The following is a 10,526-nucleotide window of genomic DNA, read 5'->3' on the forward strand; positions in this document are numbered from 1 at the left end:
TTTGGATTTTACAAATTCCAGATCAAACTCTTGAAGGATTGCTATCCATTTTGAATATTTGCCCCCCAGCAACTGTCGCGACAATATATAAGTCATGGGGTTGCAATCATACAAAATGGTAGTTTTCCGAAAGAGGACATAGTGTCGAAATCTTTGTATCGCTTGAACAGCTGCAAGCGCTAGTTTTTCAACATAAGAATATTTACTTTCTGTATCATTTAAGTTTTTACTTAAATAATATATAGGGTGTTCAAGTCCATCGACTTCTTAAACTAATACCATTCCAATGGTTGTATCTGCTGCAGCCAAATACAGGTTAAAATCTCTTTGATAATCGGGGGCGTACATTAATGATGCTTTCATTAAGGAATCTTTTAAAGCATCAAAGGAAGCTTGCGCAACCTGATCCCAGACGAAGGGTACCTCCTTTTTCAAAAGACGTGTATAACCTTTAGCAAGTTCGGCGTAATTTGGAATGAACCTCCTCAGAAAGTTTGCTTTCCCTTGGAGTTTCGGAATCTGAAGCAAATTTGAAGGTGGAGGCAAATTTATGATTGCCTGTACCTTGCACGGGTCGAGACGAATCCCATCCTTGGAGACTACAAAGCCTAGTAAACGACCAGAACTGACGCAAAATACACATTTGTGCGGATTGAGTCGTATCTTGTAGTGTCGGCAACGTAGAAATATCGCCCTTAAATGTTGCGGATGATCAGTCCGCTTTCGCGAATGAGCCGAAAGGTCGTCGAGGTATGGTTGAACGATGTTCTTGATGTCATGGAAGGCATAATTCATTGCCCTCTGAAACGTCGCCCCTGCGTTCTTTAAACCAAAGGGTAATTTTCGATATGCGAATGTGCCCCACGGACAAATGAATGCAGTCTTTCACTGGTCCTGTGGGCGGATATTTATTTGATTATACCCGGAAAATCCATCCGTGAATGAAAAGATTTCGCATCCGGCGCATTCATCAATTATCTGGTCGATGAAGGGTGTAGGGTAGTTGTCTTGCGGACAAGCTTGATTTACATCCCTATAATCTACACACACTCTAATTGTTCCTTGTTTCTTCATAACGGGGACAATATTTGATACCCAATCGGTTAGAGGAACCGGGTAGATGAAACCAGCATGGAGAAGTTTTTCAACTTCTGCTTTAATGGCAGCGGCTTTCTTGGGGTGCACCTGCCTGAGCCATTGTCGTACCGGTTTGACATCTGGATACATCTTAATTTCGTGTTCAACGATACTCGAGTCGATGCCTGGCATTTCACTATATGACCAAGCAAATACATCTCTGAATTCGCGAAAAAGAGCATTATATATTTCCAGTTCCGAAGGAGAACAACATTTGCCAACATAAATATTCTCTACAACATCTGTTTTAGTCGAGATATTTATGGCTATAGTCTCTTCAATGTTGGATAAGTTTCGCTCGGAATCCACCGTATTTACAGTATTTGAAAGGAATTCAAAAACTGAAGGATGATAAAGGTCATCTTGAGTATCTTCTTCATAATCCAGAAGAAGGGAACGATGGTGGAAATCATTCCATGGTGCCCCTTCAATCAACATTGATTGTACAATTCCTTCGTCGGTTCCATGCACTCGCGACCAAGGATCTGAAGGGGTACCATATTCTCTAGACCTATCTACCCAAACGCTTGACGAGCGTTGATTCGGGTTTGCCTCCCATGCTAGAAACATTGATTGCTATAATACTTCTATTGGGCTTGGGGGTAAAACCATAGCATGATCCATGTCGATATCGTTTTCTGAAATCTTTGTGGAAGATATCATATTGCAGGTTCCTATCGATGCTACTTCCGCCAGATTGATTGGAGGTGGAAGAGCGAAAGTTCCCATTAGTATAGGATCTTTAAGTAGGCCTACTCCGATATTCTGAAGCGAATTGGGGCTTCCATGGATCATGGGAATGCTTCCTATAACTTGAGAACCATTAGGGAGGAAGTTTTGTTGATCGACGATTGTAATCCCTCCTTGAAAGGGAAATGCAATATTTCTAAAATAGGTCGACACAACAGCTGCCATGGCATATATCCATGGTCTTCCTAGTAGGATGTTGTAATCAAAATTTCCATCGATGACTTCAACATCTATTTCTACTGTTTTTCCCCCTAGTTCAACCTTCAAGTTATTTAGGACACCATATGGGGTATATGACCTTCCATCGAATGCTTTTAATGTCGTCGAAGATCGCGACAAGGTTGGAGATCCTAAAGTTTTCCACCAACTCATCGACATAATACATGTAGATGCCCCCTCATCAATAATTGTTCGATGAACAGTTTTCTTGAGGGCTTTCACTTGAATAAGGAAAGCTAGTTGTGCTGGTAACTGAGGATCGTATCCTTTGTGGTCGAAGGATACAAGATTGGAATCCTTAGGATCAACCCCACCAATGGCTGATAACAAAGCCTGCCTTTGGGATGGGCAATTTTGTAGCACCTCAAGAGTCGACATAGCGGATGGAGATTGGGCCAAATCTTCCACTATGTTATAATGCTGCGCCGCTCTAGCGCGGGGATTAAACGTCAACTTGTGTACTACTCCCTTTGGCGGTTTTATTGTTAATTCAGGAATGATGGGTGGTACAACTTCTGTCGAAGTTGTCGTCGAACTACTTGGTTGATCTTTATCCTTGTCGTTCGACAGCTGCGGATTCCCGTAATCTTTGTTCCTTGTCGAAATCAAAGCATCATTTTGCTGCTTCGAAATCGACAACATTAGCAGTTGCGACGGGGAAGCATTTCCACTATCAACCAGATTTGTTCCTGGATTTGGAAATGGATCAGTTAACACAGCTGAGGTTTGTGAACTCTTAAATAATCTTTTAAGCTCAGCTTTGTATGGACATTCTTTCGTCCAGTGATTCTCATCACATATCTAACACCCAAAGGGGGGTTTCCTATTTCCAGGAGGGTCTGAAGAAGTTTTTTCAGGAGATGGCTCACCCTGTTTCTTCTTCTTCCCTTTGCCTTGCTTCTTCTTGCTTCCTGGTTGTTTGGTTTCTTTGCCCTTATCTGTCGATACGGCATTTACTTCCGAAGCAAGAATTTCGTCTTTTGCATTTTGATCTGAAATCTTACGGGCTTTCTTGGACGTAGCCTTTGTCGATTTCGCGTTTGTCATGCCAATCACGCCATCGCCGGTGTGAGAGTCATTGTTTGATTTAGGAGGAGGAGGAATTGAAAATTCCGGTCTAGGGGCATCAGGTATTTTGTCGTAGAGCGTGCCAGACTGAGTATAGACCAAGTCTAGATATTGTGCACGAGCGATGACTTGCTCTTCCGTTACGACTCCCCCCTTTGCCACATCTTTCGTTATAGCAGGAAGTAATGACTTGATAAACCATTCAGCTAATAGCTGATCGGGAACGTACATTTTTACCATCCTACAACGATGTCGCCACTCATGTATATGATCAGATATGTGAGTGGCCGTTGTCTGCTTGAAGTTGGTTAGGATTTCCGTTCCCGTTTCATACCTTATCGGTAATTGAAAATGGGTTAAGAAAGTCGTGGCTAAGGTACTGAAGTTGTCGAATGAAGCTCTAGGCAATTCAATATACCATTTTGCCGCTGGACCCGTTAACGTCCTCTGAAAAAGGCGAAGCCTTATCGAATCATCGTTTAGGGTGTTTGACGAACACCATAGATGAAATGTCATCACGTGATTCGATGGATCTTCACCTGGATTTCCATTAAATTTAGGAATATCTGATGGAAGTTTATGAGGGATCACTAGCCACCAAGGGGCGTAAGCAATTGGATCGTTCGTTAACCGGTGTAAATCAGGTAACTCTAAAGTTGCCACGAATGGTAATTGTTGATTTAGGTTAGGTGAAGCATACCCAGGATATGATGGAATTGCCTGAGCAGTTGGCCTTTGCATACCAGCATAATGTAGTTGATGCTGGTATGACTGATATGGTTGGTGGACATGACCATTGTAAAGTGGTTGATTTTGACCGTTTTGAATGTACGGCTGTCCACTGTTCGCAAATATCTGCTGCTCAGAACCTTGGTATACTTGTTGGAATTGTGGTTGTTGGTATTGCACCAGCCATGGTTGTGAAGCCATGTTCTGTTGCGCTATACTAACCGTTGGACCAAGGTGTGGGGTAATTGTACCCGTTTGGACCTGTGTCGTCCCACCAGTCGGCGATTGTGGTTGAGTCACAGGGTGAAGGGGCTGTTGCATTACAACCTGAGAAATATGAGGTTGATATACAACAGGCAGCGTTTGAACTTGTGACACTGTCACAATAGCTGGCGTAGTCGGGATGTTCGACATAGGTACACATTGTTGCATAGAATACACAACCCTTGGTTGTTGGGGTAGTATAGGTACCCAACCACTTGACGTAACTCCAGTATAACCTGAATACTGTTGCGAACTCCCGTATGGATATCCTCCTGGAGGGGGTAATGAAGGGCATACTGCCCCCCATACGGTGGCAATCCGGAACTCAAAGAGATTGTCTGCCCTTGGGGACTGGATTGCCCAAATTGACCTCCAAATGGATCAATTTGGCGAGTCTCAAAATAAGAGTTGTCGGATATTATTCCGGAGGAACAAACAGGAACGGACCATACTGTCGAAATAGCCCCTGGATGGACTCCTTCTAGCGGTTGTGAGCTAGTCGGGACAGATGGTATGCCGGAAAACATTGTCGGAGTGACGACAGGGAGTTCTGCTGTCGTTGTGTCAGTCGACACAGTCCTAGATGTTGACAGTTGTTCAGACATTTTGAGTCTATCCAAAAGATTACCTAGCGATTCTACAGGAACTTCCACTGGTGGTAGACTAACTTCTGATGTCGAAGGAAATAGAGTGACCCCGACTCCAAAATGTGTTGGAGTACTTGCTTGCGAATCTTCTACAATTTCCTCTATCGCAATCAAACCAGGTGGAAGGGGAAGACCGTCAGGTCTGTAAAATATTTCTGGTGCCGAAGAAGGGGTTGAATCGACAGTGACCGATGTTTGAGGAGCAAGACTCTTCGAACCGGTTGTAGATGGAACTGGCTCAGTAACACAAGTGTTTGCTCTTAGACTAGGATCAGTATCACTGTCCCTCTGTGGCTGTTGAACTTCTTCTGTAGAGGCAGGGTTGTAGAAATGTTTGGAGTAACCGGAATCTCGGATGTTGTTGGAACACTTGTTCTAACTTTAATAGGAGATTTCAAACCGGTTAAACGAGTTCGCTTTGTCCGTACTGTTTTCGATTCCGGAGACAAAGACGGTTGACTCGTAAGCCTCTGCGAACGACGGGGTTTCAATTGACTTTCTTCCACGATTGCGGATTACTCGATCAACTAAAATACAAAAAGGGAAATGTGTTTTCGAATTAAATGAATTTTAGACGCTTTAGACACAACTTTCTTTTTCAATTTTAAAGAGTCGAGAAAAAGAAAAAGATGACTCTAGTCTCCTTCGATTTTTAATGAGCCTGAAGTGACAAGTGCTCAGATGGACCTTTTCCGTTAAGGAGTCTGAAAAGGAACGAAAGGGACTGCTCTGGAGTTCTAGGTAGAGGGTGTGCCAAACTTTTCGCAAAACCACAAAATACTTTTTAAGGTACGGGCGGTCAATCTTCCCGAATGTTGTGTTCAGTGCATTGCGATCAGTAGGGTGGCCGACACGGCTTCCTATGGATAAAGGTTTTATGCCTATAGGGGTATCCCAATATATACTCGACGGTACGTGGGAGCACAATCCGTACTGGTGCTTATCGTCTCTCAGGAGGAATCACCCAACCATCAGCGAGATCGACAGTCACCAGGTTTTATGACGCCGGAACACGTCTCTAGCCTAGACCTCTATGTTGTGCGTTAAATTACAAAGCGTTGTTAAGTTCATTCAATTTATTTTAGGTTGATCTTTCTTAGAAGTTTTCCCTTTTGGATCACCACGAGATGTATATACAATTCCTAAATGCAGCCTAAAGATGATAAGCAAGCTTTTATCTCTTTTCAACAATGAAAATCCTAGCTACAAGGGGAAAAGAAAGACACAAACTTTTCTCAAAGAGAAAAGAGCACACTGTAAATGCAATTTTCCTAAATCAAACCATACAAACTATCAATATGCAAATGCACAAATGCATGTATTTGTTTTCACTTTCTTAATATTGATGCCTAAAAAGAAAGCTGTTGTACAAATTTTGAATTCGATTTCAAGTGAAAACACAAACAAGTTTCTTTTTGAAATCAAAAAGACGATTACGACACTTTATGATTTTGAAGTAAACACTTGTTTCGACACTAGAAATTCATAAATTCAAACCAAAAGACAAAAATAAAAGCGCAATCAACTGTCAACAGCAAACAAACTTACTCCTAAGATCAAAATGACACTTACGATAGGTCTAGATCTAAGGGCGACAGTATGACTAGTTTACTTTTGTAATGGGAAACTGCAAATGATGTAAAAAATACACAAAAACAAATACAGTTTCTTTTATACAACCGAGGCGGAATTAAGGCAGAGAAAAGGGGTTTTCAGATAGGTACACACACTGATAACAGGTTGCAAAAACAGAGATGAAACTGAACACAAGGATGCAAAGAACCACAGCTGCACAGGGAAAAGGCTGATCAGCGCACCTGCAGCACAGAGAAATTGAATTGCAGCGCAGGTAGCCCTCTCGGGACCTGCGTTGAAATGCAGAGTCTCTTCACAGAGCTTGCGCTGAAGCAGAAACGAGAATTGTCTCTGGGTTCTGGGTCACGGTTTGCAGTTTGATCTGAGGTTTTTGGCCGGATAAAAGCTATCAATAAGGTACAATTAGGAGGATGATTTAAAGGAGGACTAAGAGCTATCACAAAGGGCAGTTAGAGCATTTGTGGATCAGTTTGTTCAGATCATAAATAGGCTCAGTGAGTGGACTAGAGTGGCAAATCTCTACTTTGCATTTGTAAATGGAAAATGCAGTTCGATTCAGCACTCCTAAGTTTATGAGAAGAACAACAATATAAACAAAAATAAACTAACTAGATACATTCCCCAGCGGAGTCGCCAATTTGTTGTTGGGAAAAGTATCTATTTAGAACGCCCCTATCCCACTCTAAGGTGTGATAGTGCCTTAGCAACAAACAAGGAAAACTACTTGAATATTTCTTCTTTATGAAATGTAAATGAGGAGGAAGGATGTAACTAACTTGTGTCTTCCGCTAGTTTGTTGATCCAATCGTTCCTCTCTTCAATAGCTCCCAGCTCCCTGCTCCTTTATCGGCCCAGCTTCACCGAATTCCTGCAAGGTCACAAGAGAGAGAAACTACACGAAGATATAGATATACATTCATAAAAAGCTCAAGATTAGATTAAGCTAAACATGCAAATATAACAAAACATCATTGATACACAGCATGTAGGAGAAACTCAAATAGTTTATTGATAGAATAAGAAAGTCCAAGAGGAGATACAACCAAGTGAGTTCCGATCCAGCATCTACCTCCCAGCAAAAGAATCCCTTCCTCTCCTCCAACAAAGCATAAATCACCCAATGTACTAATCTCAATCTCAAACCAATAGCAATTCTTTGCAAAGTACAAAATTCCAGCCTCTAGATCTCTGGGATGAGGGATCCATATATAGATGTAAGCAGAGAAGATGAGTCAGCTTATGTTTTGACTTGTGGCTTCTCTCTGTCAGTTCTTGCTTCCACTTGGAGACTGAGAGCCTCTTACTCATCACTTGGTCGAATTCAGTGAGGCAAGTGTCATTGGAGAAGATTCTGGAAGCTTCCATGGTCTTTCCACCTCGTTGAATGACTCTGCCACTTGTCCTTTCCCGCTCAACGCAGGCAGCTAGTGGAGCATTTGAATTGATCCTGAATTGACTGTTTTTGAGTGGTTTTTGGTGGAGAACTTCTGGGAGAAGCTGTCATTGGTTGACCTTGTTCCTTTAGGAGCTGTAACAACATCTTTAGGGACTTTGGATCCCTTGGATTATGGACATTTCCTGCTTATAGCTGTAAGGTACAAAAATGTCTATAACACTAGCAGTTCCTGTAGTTGCATTTTTAATTCGGTCAACTCAGGTACACTCATTCTATAAGGTGCCCGCGATACTGGTGCTGCCCTTGGTATCAATTCAATGGTGAAGTCTATATCCCTTTTTGGGGGCAGCTCGGGTATCTCTTTTGGAAATACATCCCCGAATTCTTGTATTACAGGGAGGTTTTCCAGCATGGTTGTTTTATCCTTGGAATCTGCATAGCTTACCTGAATGGCATAAATTCGACATCCTTTTCTGATACACTTAGCTAGCTGAGATGCAGTGATTGGCCGAACCTGCACTGGTCATTTAATCCCTTGCATCTCCTGTTCGTTTCCAAAGTCATCTTTGTAATAAATGGTTTTCGTCTTGTAGTTTACTAGTGACTAGTGCTTTTCTAGCCAGTCCATCACAATCAGAACATCATACAAACCAAGAGGAAGCACATTCAGATCTGCCACTACTGGCTGTCCCGCTATTGTTAAGGGGCAGTTATTAATCTTTGCCAACACTCGTCTCTTGGCCCCCATAGCTAGCTGTACCAGCCATGGATTCTTGAATTTTTCAGGCTGTAGCTTACATTGTTCTACTATCTTTGGGCTAATATAACTTAAATTAGCTCCTGGATCAATTAGAACAGCTATAGAAAGGTCTGAAATTTTACCTTCAAATTCCACCATGGTTGGCTGGTACTCCGCCTAACGGTCATCTAGGGCTGCATTAATCCTTGGCACGCTACGTCCCACATCGCCGACGGTTGATACCTCATGAATCTGGGATATCTGATTAGTTCCCTTCCGTTGCGGACAATTTTTGACATAGTGTGGTCCTCCACAACCCCAGCATTGAACTGGGGGTCTGGTTATTCCTTCGCCCTCCAGCCTGGCAGAGTATTCGCTCATTCTGGATTCACCGATTGTCTTGGACCTGAACGAACCTCTTTGTACAGTTCTGTTGTTCTGCCCTTTACTACCTCCCTTAATTCCACTATCGCGACTTCCTTTACTGTTTCCAGCTGTTTTACTACCCCTTTTTTCATTCCATCTTTTATTTGAAGCGTCCCCTTTCTGTTTATTCTGCTGATAACAGATTCTAGCTTTGCGGATAACTTCGTCCATCATCCTAGGATTGTCAAACTCAATCCTTTCTCGTATATACATGGGTAAACTACTAACAAATCTTTGCACCTTGGCTTTCTCTTCTTTAATGTAGGGCACATAGCGAAGCAGGGAGGTAAAACGATTAATAAACTCGTCCATAGTCTGCTGTCCTAACCGTAAATCGTGGAATTCCCTTACCTTTTCATCATAAAAGCACTCGGTCAGATATCTTTCTTTGAAGTACTTCTAAAACTTTTCCCACGTTATGGTTCGTTCACTTACCCCCTTGACGATCTTAACCTCTTCCCACCACAGGGTCGCTTTCCCTTGTAACTGAAATATGGCCAGTCGTGCCTTCAGGTTATGGTCATATTCATACAGCTGAAAATATTTGTTCATGTTAATTAGCCATGCTTCAGCCGCTTCCTCCTGTTCCCCATCAAAGTGTGGGGGTTTAATTTTCTGAAATTCTCCCTGTAATTCCACCCTTTGACGTTTTGAGGTCTGCTGTTCGGATGCATTATCAGAATGATCCTCTCCCTCTTCTGACTTTTCAGGCTCTGTTTGATAATTTTTCTCTTCTGTCATTCTCTGTTGTTCCGTGCTGGGGTTGGCTAGTGGCGGGTTCTGCCTATCAGACAAACACTTTAAAATTCTTTCTTGCTCCACCGTCAGTCGTGCATTATCCTCTCGCAATCGGGCCATCTCATTTTTCAGTTCCTGGACTGTCTCTAATATGGCAAGGTTCGTGTTACGTGTCTCCTCGCCAAGTTGTACCCACAGCTCTAGGTTGTTCCTAGGATTTATTGCAGGTTCCTGGCCTGCTATCGATCTGTGCGGAGCACTGCTAGCTCTCTGCATACTTACTGTCACTGTCTAGTGTCTCGCTGTTGCCCTTTTTTTTTTCTTTTTTTTTTCGCCTTGGCCTAAAATGAAATCAGAAGAGTAATTGGCATTATTAGTTATTTTGTACATAATATTTAGTGACTGCATAAAAAAAAATGATGTGTTTACTACCACATGTTTAATGTGTTTAGACTTGTCCTAGAGGTCACAGTATGGAAACCTTTGCTCTGATACCAATTTGTCACATACCCCGAAGATAAAAAAAAAAAAAAAATGATATTTACATTTACCATGGATTAACATTAGTCATGTACGAAATACTACTTCAGTTTAACGTTTCACACAAAGTCCACCATATATGAACTTTGGTTAAGCATCATCACCTTTTTCGTTTCCGGAAATAACAAATTGATACGGCACTGGTTAGCGGCACTGCTGGTGTTAACACCCAGGTTGTTCCCTATGACTCCCAAGGGAATACGGCCGGGGTAACCACTAACCAATCTTTGGGTTACAGTTTCTAGCCAAACTGTAATCAGAGAGGGCTCTCTCTTTA

General features: G+C 42.2%; 1 pseudogene; it reads right to left on the bottom strand.

The window, feature by feature from the left end:
- LOC149262908 (putative galacturonosyltransferase 13) overlaps positions 1–9,985 on the bottom strand; it is a 52,407-nt pseudogene extending 42,422 nt beyond the window's left edge.
- Between the last annotated feature and the right edge of the window lie 541 nt (positions 9,986–10,526).

This window comes from Pinus tabuliformis, chromosome 6, assembly GCF_031772625.1.
Source record: "Pinus tabuliformis cultivar Carrire ecotype Pingquan chromosome 6, CPIR1, whole genome shotgun sequence".
Classification (NCBI taxonomy): Eukaryota; Viridiplantae; Streptophyta; class Pinopsida; order Pinales; family Pinaceae; genus Pinus; species Pinus tabuliformis.